The following is an 18,566-nucleotide window of genomic DNA, read 5'->3' on the forward strand; positions in this document are numbered from 1 at the left end:
AAAAAAAAAAACTTGTTCAATTTCTAAATAAATAAATATAAATATAAATGCTTTCATAGCATCACTACTTTACTGTTATGTTAGGGTAAGGTACTTGTTTATAATGTGGTCTTGGTCTTCTATTCTGAGCCTGACAGCAAAGGAAAGGAGACGTTTTTTCACTGTCACCTATTGTGCTGTTTTGTGATGCGGAAAATGTAAAAACACATCATGTTAAGCATTACAAGGCACCTTGTGAACAGAGCAGAGTCCATGGCATGCTCTTCTGCATGAGAAAGGTATTATTTTCCTTCCATTCTCAACAATCAATAAAACAACATTGCAAGGTTGTTCCCAAGGTCTCCTGAAGCAATGGACAGGACTAAGGGTCCTTCTTGTCTGTTTGCTTTTTTCTGTCCCATCAGAATATGGTGAAATGCTCTTCCCCTCCTTGCCATCTAGAAAACTCTATTCCCAACCAAGAAACTACTTTCTGGGAAGTCTTCCCTTGCACCCCCAGGTGGAGTGAAAGGCCACCCTACTATGCCCTTTATGCCACATTTTTCGTAATTGTACCCAAGCTCTTATGCACAGGCTACCTTATCTCTTCACTGGCTGGTCCTCCTTACTCCTAGGGTCCCCTGAAGGCAAGTACCCCAGTGTCAAACCGATGTGGGGCGATGACTGCCAGAATTACAGTTGATGTTATATTTAAAACCCAGAGTCCAGAATGGCTGATGAAACTGGAGAGTGCACCCTGCCCTCTGTCCTATCTGCTGCCTCTCCTGTTTTCTAATAGAAAACCTTTCAACTAGTTTCCTTTCCATGGTAAAAATGAAACCCATTAATATAATTTTAAAACTTGCTCTACCTAACATGAGTTCCCAGATTTTCTAGTGCCAGAGCACCAGTGTTATTCAAAAGAGTGAAAATTTACAGCAAAATTAAATAATCTCATTGAGTGGATGCTGAACCAGCCGCCAGTTCTGTGACATGCAGCATCAACATGTACAAGTGTTAATTATCCACTAATTACAACCACAGTAGAACTGGGCTTGTTTTCCCTGCAGATGAAAGACTGACACAGTGTTGTGAATGGCTCAAAAATCCTCTCTCAGACTCTCTGTATGCACAGCCATTTGTTCAGGAGATAAGGAATTTCTCAGAAAATGGACAAAGAAGATGAAAATTTCTTTTAATCTCGACGGCATGTTTATTTGACCAGTTGGTTTTTAAATGGGAGTCTGGTGTACCTACCCATTACAGACCATAAGCCCCCAAGAGATGATGCTAAACTCCTGAAAATGTAAAGGAAACAATGTGCAAGTGTGCTTCTAGCCCTATGGCTGGACTAAAATGGAAGTGATTGAGGTCAATTTTATGATGACAAGAAAAGGAGTAAGAAAGACAGACTCACCTGAATGTGAATGCCCAGCAGACATGCAACAGACTGCGGCTCTTAACTTTACATTTGCCAGTGGGTGTGCCCCATTTAAGGTCCTTTATCACTGCCTTCATCTCCGAGATAAAATGAAAACAACCACCTTCATCCAGCCTCACCACAGAAACCAGTAAAGGAAAATCAAGCAGCTATTTACAGTATACTGTCTCAAGTATAGCCACCGTCCGTCAGTGGAGCTTCCAGATTAGTATGGGCTAGGAAGAATGGCCTGGCTGTCTACTTCCAAAAAAATCAGCCTTTGAATCCCTGTGGATTACAAGAGTCTAATCCATTGGGCATGGGGTCACCATGAGTTGGGGGCCAACTCACTGGCAGCTAAAAGCAGCAAGCATAGAGTTCACACAGACCTAGCTACTTACTAAAGTAACACAATAAATGGTGTGTATTCATGTTGATTTTGTATGCAAATACGGAGTCAACAAGGCCTGGAGATAGATGCTTTTCTAGGCTGCTTAATATCAACCCCAGTCCACCTGAGCCAGCATTTTCCCCCAGCTTTACTAACTCTTTCAATGATTTTCTTACTGTATTGCCATTTTGTTGTTGCTGTTGCTGTTTCAATTCTGAACAAGAAACTAAACTGCCAGCTAAGTCAACCTTTCAATAAGACATGTCTGATGAACCCCATTAGCACACTCCTTACTAGCTTCTTGGTAGCATTTTGGAAAGATAAATCATCAGACTCTAGCGAGGGAGTATGATCCTACAAGGCCCTTTGACTTGTCTTCCATTTTGATTGGCACTTTGAAGTGTTTGTGGACCAAGAGAAGTCAGAGGCTGGCTGTTTTCTGCAACCTCCCATTTCTGTCCTCCCCCTCCCCCACGCACCGTTTTAATGTTTGGGAAATGAAACATGGGTTCAACCCTCTCTGATGAGTTAGCAATCTCTACTTCTGTGTGACAGATTCTTGGATAAATAACATAATTTAGTTAAACAGAAAGTGAAGGCAAAGGAGAAATAAAATACGTATTAGAAAGAGTCAAGAAAAATGCATTAGCATTGGCAATCTGCCATTTCCCCCCATTAACCTCAATTAGCCACACATACTGCAGACTCTGACATATGATACAAAAAAACATGGCTTTTATGAACCTGGACCATTTGATGTTAAAACCTCAAAACAATAATTATCACAGCATATAATTCCTTTTTGAATTTATTTGGAAGTTTTTTCCCAAAAGGCTTAAGTTTTTATAAGCCATAATATAAATGCTGAGAGAACATTCCCCCATACTGGACCAGTACCTACCTGCTTTGGGTGGTGGTACGTGTGTGTATATGTGTGCTTGCATGTGCATACACATGCACTTATATACACATCTTCAACAGTGTGGTTTGTTCATTTAATTTTTATTGATAGTCATCCATATGCAAGCACTTTACTTAGCATGAAAGATACAAAGATTAGCCCAGGCTATTAGAAGGTATCCCTTTAACTAACATTGAATGAGTAAAGACATGGTTGCCTTGGAGAAGCTGAAGTCTTATGAGGAAAACAAACATGCAAACAGAGTACAAAGTGATAAAGCTATAATGCAATTATTTATGAAATTTCTGAAAAGAGCAGAAAGAGTATACAACTCATTCTTTAAATAATACAGCATTTCCCGAGGAGTTATAAATGACTTTAAACTTTCCTTTATTTCTACTCATGCTTATATGGAAGTAAATATTGTATGCTGCCCCTAATGAGGAAAGGTTATTTGTTGCCCATTAAATCATTGCTGTGTTACAGAGGAAGATACTAACACTCACACCATTTTTATAGGTTTGTACAACGTTACTCGGTTGGTAAGTGATTAAATGTGAATTTCATCATTCTTGGAAGAGATGGTACCTCTTCCCCAAAAATGGAAAGACAGTGAAACACCTTACATAAGACCCTCATTGAGGAGGATTTTCTAGTAGTTGAAAATGTAGTATTCTAAAATATTTTGGGACGTGCACATTTACTGCTTTGGAATAAACACATAAGGTTAATGCTACTATTAACGAAGTGTTACCAAACAAAAGACCTGCTGGACAAACTATAATGAATAGTTACATAGGCTGTTGGCAATTAGAACATCAAAATGGTGGTTGTTAAAATTAAAGTGCTTGGCAAATGGTTTGTCTCAAGTACATTAAATATTCCGCTGAGACCTTTCCACCCTATTAATTTGCCTCCGTAGTATGAAGGTAAACTTTAGGCAGCCATAGAACTCTTTCAAATGCTCAGATTGATGGAATGAAAAATAATGAGGTTTTACAGTGTGTATATAAATTTAGGACAAAGGGAAAGGATTGAATTATGTGAAAATTAACTGGAAAAACTGTGTGATATTTAAAAAAAGTGTTATGTCAGTCTTCTGATAACATTCAGAGCTTCTGTAACAAATGATATTTGTCCCATTTTTTTAATTGGATTTCAAAACATTGCTCCTACCTAAAAGGTCTTGTATAAATTATAGAGCAAAGATGATCTTAAAGAAAGGGATGCCAACCAAGCACACATTCTCTGAGTAATTTGCACTTTATCCACCCTCTTGGTTTTATCTGTCACTTGAAAACAGATGTAGAAACAAATTATTTGCAGTGCAATAATTTTTAAAGGGGAGTGCAGAGGTTCTGTTCACACCTCTGGAGTGTGGCAGGAATGAAAGAACTTTATAGTGTCTATTTGAACAAGCAGAAGGAAATTTCAACTCTAAGTTGCCGGGTTAGTAATTTTGCAGACATCGTGTTAGCAGTAACCAATCTACAGACAGTAAAGTACCCTTTTTGAATAAAATTAGAAACAGCATCCCAGTTCTCTTGGAGTTTTTAATAAAAATTAAAAATAACACACTACTTTCTATAGATATTGTTTCTGCTTTTAAAATAGTATTTGCTAAGTACAAGGGACCATGCTGAACATCCTATATGTATTGTTTCCAACTCAAAAGCCTGTGAGGTAGCTGTTACTGCCTCCATTTGAGAGAAGGCAAAACTGAAATCAGAGAAGTTGTATAACTTGTCTCTGGCCAGACAGCTAAGAAATAGCAAAGCCCAGATTTGTACCTAGTTTTGTCTTTTAAATCAAAGTTTACCTTTTTCACTAAGCTGCTCTCTCATTAATGTCAGCTACAGATTTGAAATTTTAACTTTTTCCAATTTGTCTATCAGAATATTAAGACTTCTTTAAAGATCCAGTACAAATGCAAGGTAGTCCCCTTGTCTTTTCCAATCCTACAATTCAGCATTATTCTTTATTTTTTTCAGAGCAAATGAGGTTGTCTGTCTCGGGTGTTATTAGATCATGGTAATTTGTGTACATGTCCGTCTCCTCACTGGATTATTCTCTGAGGGCAAACATGAGGACTTGTTGTATGTATCTTCCTCACTCTTCCCAGTGTGCCTTGTGACCATAGTACTTTTGTGGGGCAGAGGTAGCATCACCCATGGCATGGTATTTTACCTCTGCTAGGAGGGTTCTGGGAGCTCTGATGGTATAGAGTCTAAGTCATACGACTGCTAACCAGAAGGCTGGCAGTTCAAGCTCACCAGCCACTCCTCAGAAGGAAGGTTGGGCAATCTACTTCCGTAGTGATACCATCTCGGAAAACGAAGGTCGCTATGAGTCAGATCCGACTTGACGGCATTGAGTTTGTGTTTTTTTGTAGGAGAGTCCTGGGGGCCAAATGGAGCTGGGAAACACATAGTGCTATACGCACTGTGTATGCTAAGAAAGTATGCTAGGGTGAAGAGGCCAAACTGTAGGGGAGATAAGCCAGAGTATTAAACATGTGTCAGAGGGGCCTAAAAATCCACTTTGGCACATGTGGGTTGCTATGAGTCAGAATCTATTTGACAAGAACAGGTTGTCAGACATTAAAGTCAAAATAAAGATAGCAACAGCATACTTTAATCCTTTGTGGGAAGACTCAGACTAGAACTGAATAGAATTCAGATGAGGACATTCAGGAGACCAGGTGCCCCATTTCATTGGTCTTTAAATTGTTTTGTTTATGAAATTCAGTTCTATTCACTAGACCATTTAGATAAGCCAAAAAAAAAAAAATTGACTTACCATAACCATCTTCAAAGATAACCACTGCATATACCTTGGTATATATGCCACTGTGTCGTTTCTCATTGGGGGAATCACCTGGGGGATTTTTTTAAAACTCTGACCCAGGCATGATTACAGTCTTGGAAACCCTATGGGGCAGTTCTACTCTGTCCTATTTGGTCACTATGAGTCAGAAACGACTCAGTGGCAATGGGGTTTTTTAGCCATGGTGTATATGACTGCCACCAGATGACTGGGTTGGACTGTGTAAATGTGAGGTGCTTGTGGCTCACCAAGGGGATTGAATAGCACATGAATAATGTAAATTAAGTACATGGCACCCTTGTTGAGGTGTTGTAGTTAGGTGCTGTCGAGCCAGTTCTGACTCATAGCACCCTTCATGTACAACATGTACAATTCATGTACAACAGAATGAAACACTGCCCAGTCCTGTGCCATCCTCACAACTGTTGTTAAGCTTGAGCCCATCATCACATCCACCGTGCCAGTCCATCTCATTGAGGATCTTCCTCTTTTTCTCTTACCAAACATGATATCCTTCCCCGGGGACTGGTCCCTTCTGACAACATGACTGAAATACGAAAGATGAAGTCTGGTCATTCCCACTTCTAAGGAGCATTCTGGCTGTACTTCCTCCAAGGCAGATTTGTTTGTTCTTCTAGCAGTCCTGGAAAGGAGGAGCTCACTAGCATTAAGAAATAAAAACCAGGTATATTCAATGCTCTTCGCAAAGATCATAATGCAAAGGCATCAACTCTTCTTCAGTCTGCCTTATTCATTGTCCGGTTTTCCCATACGTATGAGATGATTGAAAACATCGTGGCTTGGGTCAGTTGCACCTTAATCCTCAAAGTGACATCTTTGCTTTTTAATACTTTAAAGAGGTCCTTTGTAGAAAATTTAACTGATGCAATACATCATTTGGTTTCTTGACTGCTGCTTCTATGAGTGCTGATTATAGATCCAAGTAATATGAACTCCTTGACAACTTCATTCAGTCTTTTCCCCATTTATTATAATGTCACTTATTGGTCCATTTGTGAGGAGTTTTGTTTTCTTTATGTTGTGTAATCCATACTGAAGGTTGTAATCACTGATCTTCATCAGTATTTCAAGTCTTCTTCACTATCAGAAAACAAGGTTTTGTCATCTTCATATCACAGTTTGTTAATGAGTCTTACTCCAATTCAGATACCATGTTCTTCCCATGGAAATAAGCTATCATGGGGATTGGTCAGTTTTACCATCTGCTAGGCTTAAAATGGGAGCTCTGGTGGTGTAGTGCCTAAGGCACTTGACTGTTAACCAGAAGGCTGGTGGTTCAAACCTACCAGCCACTCCTTGGAAGGAAGGTTGGGCAATCTACTTCCATAGTGATACTGCCTTAGAAACCCAAGGAGGGGTCCCTATGAGTCGGATCCGACTCAATGGCATGAGTTTGGTTTGGTTTGGTTTTTCTTTTTTTTTGGTAGGCCTAAAATGAAGCATCCCAAAAACGGAAAGGAGGATCTCACTAGCATTAAGAAAGAAAGACCAGGAGTGGAACATGTCCTTGGACTTAAGATCCCTATGCTGAACCTTCTCAACCCCATTTATTATAATGCAAAGTGAGAAAGCATACTTTCAGAGAGAGCTGAAAGAGCAAGAGAAGGAGAGAGGTAGCAGCAGAGAAACAAGGCAGCAGAGGCAGTAGAACCAAGAGACTGGAGTGAGACAGAGCAACAGGCTTCCTGGCCCAAAGAGCAAGAAAGCTGAGTGCCTTCAGGTAGGCATCTTACTGGTGGAGTAGGGTGCCTCTCTGGGCACCTGTCATCAGAGCTAAAAGAGCTTTGTAACACTTGCCCATACAAGCAGAGGCTGAGCCAGGGAGAAGCATGCCTGTGGCATGACTGATAAGAAGCTGTCCTGATCAAAGGACTGTAGCCTGAGTCATTTCTGATCCTGGATGGTAACCTGTTAACTTCTCTAATAAACCCCCTACTCATGAGTGTTGTCTGTGAGTTCTGTGTGGCCATTGCAATGAATTATCAAACACAGCAAAGAAGTTTGGAGGGTTGTCGTAGATCTGACCTCCACCTCATAGGAATAAGCCTTGAGCTGTTGATTGTGATTCTCTCTCCCCCTCGTGAAGTGAGACACATGCCTCCCATGTGCCCTTATTGCACCAGATTATTCCAGTACACAGCCAAATTTGAAAACCAGCAATGGTCTAGAACAGGACTTCTTGAAATTTAATGTGCATTCAGGTTACCTAGATCTGAGGTGTGGGCTACAATTCCGCATTTCTAACTAACTGGCTTTCAGGTGATCTGATGCTATTAATCAATGCCCTACTTCTGGTAGCAAAAATATATACTGTCTTCTCAATAAAAATTGAAGAATGCATGAATGAATGGTTTCATATCAACAAGTCTCTGAACAAGTCACTTAAACTGTGGACCGCAGTTTCCTTATCCATCAGATAACAGGTAATAGATATTTTACCATATTAGCTGCTCAGAATCTGAACGTATGAGGGGAATCTCAAGATGAGAAGACAGATTAGATCATTGAACACATATAAATTTCTAGGCACTGTTCTAGGAACTAATAGTAAGATTAACATTATTTGATCATTTGACATGTGCCAGGAGCCAAGCTAAGCACTTTAAATAGATTACTTAATTTAACAAGCCTCATTTTACAAATCTGGAAGCTGAAATTTAGAGAAACTAAGCAGCTTGTCGAAGGACATGTAGCTACCTAGGAGAGGAACTATGATGCAAAGCCAGGAAGTCTGATTCCAGAGCCTGAGTAAGAGTTAGTGTACTACTGACTAGTATATCATGATGCTTTTCAGACTAGATCATCTCTACGGCCAATCCATTTAGTGGAATTTAGATTAGCAATCAGTACTACTTCTTTATTTTGATCATTTAATATTCAGAATTATGCGGGGGAAAAAAAGTCTTGGCAGAAAGAGAGGAGAGATATATGCCATATTGCACATCCGAGCACACGCATCAATGGTATGTTAATGGCACCTAACGATGGCATCATTTCATATGACATCCTTAATATCAGCTAGCCATCTGCAGCTTAATCTCTCTGAAGAAATCCAATATGGTATTCAGGGCTTAGTTATATAGCCTAGAGACTTCAGGTGGTGCGTAAATGCCTCCCCAACTAGGCTGAATCAGAAGGTAGAGCCGGAAGGCTATGTGAGATTGGGAGGGAGAGCCATGGGGATTGGTGGACAAGAGGAAGTGAGGGAAGAACAGATGGGACTGGTAAGTATCCAGGTATTCTGGCAAAATTAGACTCATAGTCTAGTCCTAATTGTATACGTGTGCATATGTTTGTATGTGACACTGTGCACATGCGTGGGACTGTATGTCACAACCACCAAGTATAAGAGAGAATTATGCAGACGAAAGGGCATTTGGAAATAGCCCCAACGATACAGCTTCTTCTTCATTACTTCCTTCCTTGTTGGCTGCTACATTATCCTTCAGTCTGATGACAAGTTGCCTTGACCCAGATGCCCCTAATCGATCTAGTCTATAATGAGTGACACAGTGAGAAACCAGGGCTGACTTGAACTGCACAGCTCTCCCTCCAGGCTGTGGGCCACTCCATCTGTCAACAAGGCTAAAGGGAAGATACAGGTGTGTGTCAGAATCCACACTTCCTTTACAAGTATGCTTTCTCACTTTGCAACCTGTAGCAACTCCAGAATCCTGAATCCAAAGGGCAGAATCTTCTGGCAGAAGAGTACTGTGTGTGTTTTTCCTGCTGTGAAGGCAGACCTTGGAAATGCCATCCTTTGGTTTGCAAAGAAATGAAAGGAAATGTATCTGTTACAGAAAGCTAGCAGCTATGGACCATGCTTGACCCATACTATCTTCATAGTCTGGTTTAAAATGCACCCTCTAGTTTAAAATTCAATCGACCACAGGGCATCAGAGGGCCAACATTCTCACGGAAGAAATGCAAGGCACACAGGAGTGCATAACTATGAGGGGCACGAGGTGGGGTTACTGAGCACGGAGGGGAGGAGACTGGATTAGGGTTGTTGTTGTTGTTATGTGCTGTCGAGTCGGACCGGATTCATAGCGACCCCTCCTTGGGTTTCCGAGGTGGTATCACTATGGAAGTAGATTGCCTAACCTTCCTTCCAAGGAGTGGCTGGTGGGTTTGAACCACCAGCCTTCTGGTTAGCAGTCAAGTGTCTTAGGCACTATGCTACCAGAGTTAGGGTTGGCAATGGTAAATGGGGAAAAAGGAAAAAAAATAAGTAAAATGCACCCTCCATCTTACAATTTTAAAGCTGCTCTTGCCATCTTGGAAATCCCTATTTAGAAAGAAGAGTCCAAGTTACAGGCTTGTGCTCCATCAGTGATTTCCCCTGTCAGATTTTCTTTAAAAAATTTAATAACCGCACTGCATGTTCAACCAAGCAACTTCAAATCTTGGCACCTGATACTGTAGCCTTTACTTAAGAAATGTGTCTGATGGGGCCAACCTCTAGAATCCCTTTTATTTACCTCTAATAGCTGATGTTGCAACTTTTGTATTTTTCACTTTTAAGTTTATGGATATTTTTTTTCTTTTTAAGAAATATCATATGTCTAAGAATACATATAGGAGCTCTAGTATAGTGGTATAGTAGTTAAAGCATGGTGACTACTAACCAGAAGGTTGGTAGTTTGAACCCACCAGCCATTCTGTGAAAGAAAGATGAGGCAGTCTGCTTCTGGAAAGATTTACAGCTTTGAAAACCCAATGAGGGTAGTTCTCAGTTGGAATTGACTCAATGGCAATGAGTTTGGTTTTAGAAGAATGTATATAACTTAGTTACTTTTTAAGCAAACCTACTGTATGTGTGAAGGCAGTGGTGGTTCAGGGATAGAATTCTTACCTACCATATGCAAGACCCCAGTTCAGTTCCTGGCCTTGGCACATGCTGTGCAGCCACCCCTTGCCTATCAGTGGAGGCTTGCTTGTTACCATAACACTGCATAGGTTTTAGCTGCACTTCCAGACTAAGACAGACTAAAAATGAAGGCCTGGCATTCTACTGCCCTACAGAGCCAATGAAAATCCCATGGATCACAACAATCCAATGTGCAGATTGTCATGGGGACGCTACAGGACTAGGAAGCATTTCATTCCATTGTGAATGGTGTCTCTATGAATCAGTGGCAGTGACCTGACTTAGTGGCAGCTAACAACAACAATACGTCTTCACTCCAATTTCAATTTCCCCCCTGATTCTTAAATGTGAGTTTACTATGTGTCTGTTTCCTTTCTTTCCAAAGTCAGTGTGCATCCTTGTGTCCATGTAGACAGACTGCAGAGAGCTTTTCAAAATGGCTAAATGAAAGGAAGAAACTGAGTTTCTAGGACTTAGTATATTGTGGAAGGGGACAATCAACACTATGAAAACCAAGGTTTTTTTTTTTTTCTTCCCTATCTAAAAATGTATTCTCATAGTTAAATGACATTTTTAGCTTCTCCCGTTTTGAGAAACATACATATGAGTATTTAAATACTAACTTTGTAGATGAAATGAAAACCAGAACACAGCACTTCCTGTTCTGATTCCGTGGCTAGTCCAGGCCCTGGACACCTGAGACTCAGGACTGTAGAGAAGAAAGTGGGACCTGATAAGAGGGTAAAGAAGGAAGAAAAATAACAATCTCTTATTTTTTTAAATAACTTGTTTTTTTGTTGTTGAGAATATACATAGCAAACATACATCAACCAATTCAATAGTTTCTACATGTACAGTCTCATGACATGTATTACATTCTCCAAGTTGTACATTCATTCTCACCCTCCCTTTCTGAATTATTTCTTCCTCATTAACATAAACTCACTGCTCCTTAAGACTCCTGTCTAACCTTTGAAGTGGTTGTTGCCAATTTGATCCCATATAGATAGTTCTTTAAAACAGCAGAATGCTCAGAGCAGATATTATTTATATTTTTATGGAGACTCTTCACACTGAAAAGAGAGTGTGGGATTTTCCTAGGTGAGGAAACTGGGTCCAGAGGAAAGATATGATTGCCTGTGATCTTGTAACCAGTTACTGACTGAGCTGATTCAAGAGCCAGGCCTCCTGGCTCCTAGGCAGATGATTTACCACCTCCCTCCACACTGTTCTGCTAGGGAGACAGGGAAAACCCTTCAGAGTCAGACAGCCTGGATTTGAATGATGGCTCAGGCAGCTATTAATGGGATGACCTTGGGCAAGTCATTGAACTTAGTTTCCTCTGGAGTCATAATAGTTCCCACTTCTCTGTACTATTGTGAGATTAAATGAGAGAATGTATATGAACTGTTTAGCATGGTGCCTGGCACATCATATTCAATAAATATTACATATTGTTGTATGTCATCAACTTAGTTCTGACTCATAGCAACCCTGTAGGATAAAATAGAACTACTCCATAGGGTTCCCTAGGCCTTAATCTTTATGAGAGCAGATCACCAGATCTTTTCTTCTGTGGAGCTGCTGGTAGGTTAAAACCACAGACTTTTTGGTTTACAGCAGAGCATTTTAACCATTGTACCACTAGGGCACCTAAATGTTGGCTATTAGTATATTATTATTATTATATATATTATTATTTTTCCCATGAATTAGTTGTAAATAGGAATGTAGGAGAAGCATGGGCTGACCACAGAGTTCCTGGGGATAAATCATTGTTCCATCATTTAGTAGTGGGGAGCCAGGGAAGGGAGGGTATCAGAAATTGTCCTAATGACTTCTAACTATCAGCATGGAAAAGGGAGTCCAGAAATTAGAAAAACATTTAACTTTACTCGAAGAATGGAGGAGACCATACAGATAACTTTAACTTTATACATTAAGACCATATACCTTCTCTGTTTAAAACAGTAGTGAGAGATCTAGAAGATTGTATCTACGTCACCCTCATTCAAACAAGTTTTGCTTGGCACCTACAAGCTTCTATGTTAAACCAGGTTCTGTGGTAAAAGCAAGAAACACACAATAAAGATTTATTTACTACCTTTTTTGTTCCTAACAAATAATTAGAGCAAAGTATTGCGTGCTGTATAATTAATTGTTTTTATTAGCTGCCATCATGTCAGTCCCTGACTTATGGTGACACCGTGGGTGATGGGATTTGACCATGCGTTCCACTGGGTTTTCATTCGCCACGTTTTGGAATCCTACTCTGTGTTCGTCTGGAAACCCTGCTGAATCCTGTTCAGGATCATAGCAATACACAAGCCTCCAATGACAGACAAGTGGTGGCTGGGCTTGAGATACATCGGCTAGGAATTGAACCCAGGTCTCCTGCATGGAAGGCGAGGATTCTATCACTGAACCACATTTATAGTCAACAATTGTGAAAGGCACACGTCCATGTAGGTTCTTGGGCTCAAGTCGTGAACTACACAGACGCTGCCTTCCTGGAGCTTGTGATCTACAGGGGGATCCAAACAGTAGGTGAGCTATGCACAACACTCTGGAGGAGGACATGTAGGGGAAGGTTTCATTGACAAGGTGACATTTGTGAACTGTCTGGAAGGATGGTGAGGGATTTCCCAGATAGCTGGAGCTGGGGGTGGAGAAATGGTAAGCAGAGGAGATGGGATTTGAACAGCACAGAGAGTAAATAAGTAGCTCACAAGGGCTGATAATTCCAATTGCATTTTTAATATCAAACCCAATCTTGGAGAATTACACTGAAACAGCTAAGACCTGCACTGCTTCAAGTAGCACTTAAAGAAAATGTGAATGCCATGGCAATAGATTACACAGCTGCAACCAGGACACCCACAGGGACAAGAATCAAGGAAGAAATGTCATCCTCACAAGTATCACTTCTCTGACCATAACTACTTAGAACATTGTGACTTCTCTTTCGAACAGGCAGCCAGATTTTCGTGCTCAGACTGTTACTCAGAGAAGTCCTTAGAGTCCCCCATCATCACCACAAAGAAATTGTAAAGCAGCCTTTTCTAAAGTAATTGCACAATTCCAGCCATAGACACTCCTACCTCCCCTTTATTGAGTATCATTCACTTAGGACTGGCATAATACCCCTCCTAAATTGGAGGTTTGCATATGTAATTATATCAAATGATGTGTTTGTTTATATCTCCAAACCACATTTAAAAGCTCATCTATGATTTACCTTTGAAATTCAATTTCATCATGTCAGCCCCCAATTTTCTGTGTCCAATGGGTCTGCAGTTACATTTGTGATGAACACCTCTCCCTGCATAGATTACTGAAAGGGGCTCCTTCCACAGCGATGAGTCAGAGTGGTTGGAGAGGCAGCCTGCTCTATTTTATCCTCTTCTCTCCTCCAAGGCTCAACTGCATTCGGCCACAACCAAGCGGTTAAAAATGAGGATGCAGCATTAGTAATTTTGTCTAATTCCTCTGGATGGTGAGAGATGGCTCACTGCATTCCTCTCTGGATGTTAAAAAAAAAAAGACTGCTGCAGAGGCACCATTGCTCATCTGCAGTATATACCATTAAAGGACGAAAGCTCTCTCTCTTGTTGGTAGTACAAATAGGTTAAGGTCTTAGCTGTTAACCACTGACTCCCCCAAGAAGTGGTTTGGAAAAAAGGCCTGGCACTATATACTTCAAAAAAATCAGCCATTGAAAGCTCTGTGGAACACTGTTTTGCTCTGACATACATGGGGTCACCGTGAATCAGAAATCGACTTGATAGCAACTGGTTTGGTTTGATAATTAGGCTAACTTTTCAGCATAAATAACTACACTGGGAAAAGAAGGGGGAAAAAAAAGTTGTTTCTTTAACATAAATGTTCTTTTCTTTATGTCTGTGCTCCCAGTTGTTCCCCATGGACAGACCTCATCCATTCCTAAAGGCCTCCTCATGCCTGATTCTTACACTAATTCATTCATTCATTCAGAAGTATTTCTAAGTATTTGTCTTCTTTCAAAGGAGCTCTGGTGGCACAGTGGTTAAGGCATTTGGCTGCTAACCAAACGGTCAGCAGTTCAAACCCCCCAGCCTGTCCTTGGGAGAAAGATGAGGCAGCCTTGGAAAGATTTATAGCTTCCGTAAAGATTGACAGCCTTGGAAACCTTGTAGGGCAGTGCTTGTCTGTCCTGTTGGGTCACTATGAGTCAGAATTAACTCAGTAGCAGTGGGTTTGGTTTTTCTTTCTTTCTTTTTAATTTTGTCTTCTTACAAACATGAAAGACTTATTAGAATCCAAAAGACAGAGTTTATGATTTCCTACTGATTTTTAACACCTTTATTGATATATACTTGACACACAATAAAGTCGCCCATTTAGAGTGTATAATTCAACAATTTTAGCTTATTTATAGAATTGCTTAACTGTCACCATAAACTCTAATCGTAGAACATTTTTATCACTCAGAAACTTTGTACCCAGTAGCAGTCACTCCCTAACCCCCGCCCCATCCCATCTCCTCTGATGTGACTGATTCACATTTTTGCCTGAGATATTTTTCCTTGATTTTTCTTTATATAAGGAGCGCTACTGGCATATGGATTAAAGATCTTGGCTGTCAACAGAAAGGTTGGTGATTTGAACCCACCAGCTGCTCTGGGGGAGAAAGAGGTGGCAGTCTGCTTTTCATAAAGATTACAAACTTGAAACCCTGTGGAAACTCTCTCCCATAGGGTCTCTGTGAGTTAGAATCCACTTGACAGTGATGTGTTTAGGAGCCCAGAGGACTGAAACACAAAGACGTTTTCCTGCCCTCCTTCAGGAACAGAAAGCACTTGGAGTTCCCAATCCTAGTTTCCCTGCTGTGTATGCTTTTTCTGACTTTTCTGGAAGCCCCTCTTTCTCTGTTGGCTGGTAAGGTATATACATGGAAAGGGAGCCACGCTGCTCTCCCAGTTTACACATGTGCATTGTGAAAATAAGTGGATTTCCTAAACAATTTCCCTGAGTATAATCAGGAGATGAAGTTGACCTCTCCCTGGGAACAGTCACACCACAATGGGCCATGGCTGCACAACCCCAGGGGAAGAAGACCTGAAATGACCTGAGGATCTTCAGAGGAGCAAAGGACAAATGGGCTGCTGGTCTTTTGTGCCTGGAAGAGCAGGACAGAGCAAGGGTATGGAAGCCCACAGCCCTTGCATCCATTCATAGCCTCAGAGTAACAAGTACTTTGCATTTCCATTGTGTCCTCTAACAGAATGCTCCACTGAAGGGACTCAATGAGAGCCTCTCACTTCTTGTAAGAAGAGGAGTTACTTCTTGCTTGGGAAGAGCCTCAGTGTGCCATACCACCTTGCCGAGTTTCTAAAAACGAAAGCATCAGATTTGTGTGTTAGACGCCTACTGGTATGACCATACAGACTCTTAGTGTGAGTCAGAGTATGCTCCACTCTATCCCTCCTTTCTCATCCCCACCCCAAATATGCGCACACATCTTTTACTCTCTCTCTCTCTTTCTCTCTGTCTCTGTCTCTGTCTCTCTCTCTCTCTCACACACACACACACACAGAGAAACTGAACTTGATGGTCTGATCCAACTGCTACAACAATTTGGTTGTTGGATGTGGCTAGAGAGAAAAATTAACATCAATAAAATGTCAGTGAGATTCAACAGAGGAAGTAAATAAAGCTTTTTTCTTAGAATCAGAGGACTGTCTTAAGCCTTATCCAGGAGATTCTCATACAAACAATTTGCAGTGGTGTGGGGGATGGTATCTGTGTGTTTTAAGTTTTATAAGTGATCATGGTGGACTGCTAGGAAAGGGAAGTCATTTAACCTCTACCTTGGAATTCTTGACAGCAGCCTTCTTCCATAATCTTCGACATTGGTTCATCATTGTATCCCAAGAGTACCCTACACTGCACCATTCACATTGCGGAAATCAGGAAATAGTTTTAAATGAATACAAATGACACATAACCTGCCCCATACTCCAATACCTTCCCCACACAAAAAAAACAAACATTCTAAGCCTATAGCAAAACCAAAGGGTAGAACACAAATAATCTTTCTCTTCTACAACAACTTTCGTTACCAGAGTATTAACAAGTAGCATAGTGGCTAAGGCACTTGACTGCTAACCAGAAGGCTGGCGGTTCAAACCCACCAGCCACTCCTCGGAAGGAAGATGGGGCAATCTACTTCCATAGTGATACTGCCTTGGAAACCCAAGGAGGGGTCGCTATGAGTCGGGTCCGACTCGACGGCACATGACAACAACAACAACAACAATTCCATACACTAAGGTGCTCTGGTGGTACAGTGTTTAAAGCATTTGGCTGTTAACCAAAAAGTCAACCATTTGAATCTACCAGCTGCTCTGCAAGAGAAAGATGAGGCAATCTGCTTCAGCAAAGATTTATAGACTTGGATGCCCTATGGAGCAGTTCTACTCTGTACCATAGGTTCGCTGTGAGTTGGAATCAACTTGATGGCAGTGGGTTATTCTATGTACTAAGCCAGAGGTTAGGTAAGTGCCAGGATTAAAATGAAAAGGCAGGTGAAGGAGCCTTGGTGGTGCTGTGGTTAAGTGCTCAGTGCTAACTAAAAGGTCAGTGGTTCAAACCTACCAGCTGCTCTGTGAGAGAAAGCTGAGGCAGTCTGCTTCCATAAAGATTACATCCTTGGCAACCCTACGTATCAGTTCTACTCAGTCTTGTAGGTCACTATGAGTTGGAATTGACTTGATGGCAATGGGTTCCCAGCAAATAACTATCAAATCTGTCTAGTGAGAAAATACAGACATGTGAGCAAAGGAGTATAAGCCTGTTGGTTGCTGTCAAGTTGATTCTGACTCATACCAATCCTGATATGAGTCTGATATGAGTTGATTCTGACAGAGTAGAAGTGCCCCAGAGGGTTACCAAGACTGTAAATCTTTATGAAAGCAGACTGCCTCATCTTTCTTCCATGGAGCTGCCGATAGGTTCCAACCGTGGACCTTTTAGTTAGCAGCCAAGAGTTTAACCACTGCACCTCCAAGACTCTTTCAATAAAATGAATAGTATCAGGCAATAAGAACAATCATAGTGGAATGTGCAGGTCATTGGGGGCATGTTGGATGTGCAGCCAGTCCAGTAAGGAATGTCAGGGATGGCTAACATTTGAGCTAAATCTTGAAAAATCTGTGGGTGATGCAATGGGTGAGGCGCATTCCAGAGGCACATTCCATGGAATGGCAGGTCATTTGTGCAACTAAATCTTAAGCTTCCTCCATGGGGAGTAGAGAGAGATGAGGGTGGAGGATGGTGGGGCCATCCTCTAAGGAGCCATGACATAGAGTGGGAACTAATTTTGATGGCCATGGGGAGCAATTGAACCTCTTTTTTTGGCTTTCTCTAAAATCTATGGACTCCCACCCACCACTTAAGTATAAAATGGAAGTTTGAAGGCAGGAGCTCCTCACAGACCCAGATGAGACACATTTTCCATATTTTACTAACCTCATCAACAGTGAAAGTGAGCTTTTCATGTGATTTTTCCTCTCTGTTCTTTCCCTGTCAATCAGAATACACCATGAAAGCAGCCCAACCCATATTCTCCTTAGAGATATTGTGCAATTTAGAAATTGAATGTAAATTTGACCTCCTAATTGTAATTTGACAATAATAATAATAAAGCCTGCAAGAGACAAATTGGTGCAATAAACTGGGAGGCCTTGAAGGTTTTGTGTTGTCATTCCCTGTTCTTTGTCTCTGTACTCAAAAGGGTGGTTCATTTATGAGAAACACCATTCAAAGAAAAGATAGATATTTTCCACGTGGAACTTATTTTGTGTAAAGATTTAAACACATAAAACAAAATGATAAAATTACAGCATGAGATCTTTGGTGTGTAAGAGCTGTTGTTTGAAATCGTTATGAATACAAGTTGTCATTACAGAAATAACTGTCTTTGTCAAGTACAACAAAAAATATATAAGCATATAAAAATTAAATAAGAAAGTGCAATTTCATAGCCCGAATCTAATCAGCATCAACAAGCTATTAATTGTGCAAGAACTCTAAAATCATTAATGAGGTTCTGATTGTAGAATTGTAGTCATATGCAAATGAATCATGGAAACTCCTCATTATGAGAGAAACAATGGTT

The 18,566-nt window shown here is 40.8% G+C and overlaps 1 protein-coding gene across 1 annotated transcript in view; it reads left to right on the forward strand.

Annotated features, from left to right (window-relative positions):
- The window catches only part of FAT3 (FAT atypical cadherin 3), a 722,716-nt gene that overhangs the window by 431,768 nt on the left and 272,382 nt on the right, over positions 1 to 18,566 (forward strand). The window lies entirely within an intron of this gene.

The sequence above is a fragment of the Orycteropus afer genome, unplaced genomic scaffold (genome assembly GCF_000298275.1).
Source record: "Orycteropus afer afer isolate SDZICR_OR568_19922 unplaced genomic scaffold, OryAfe1.0 scaffold00047, whole genome shotgun sequence".
Lineage (NCBI taxonomy): Eukaryota > Metazoa > Chordata > Mammalia > Tubulidentata > Orycteropodidae > Orycteropus > Orycteropus afer.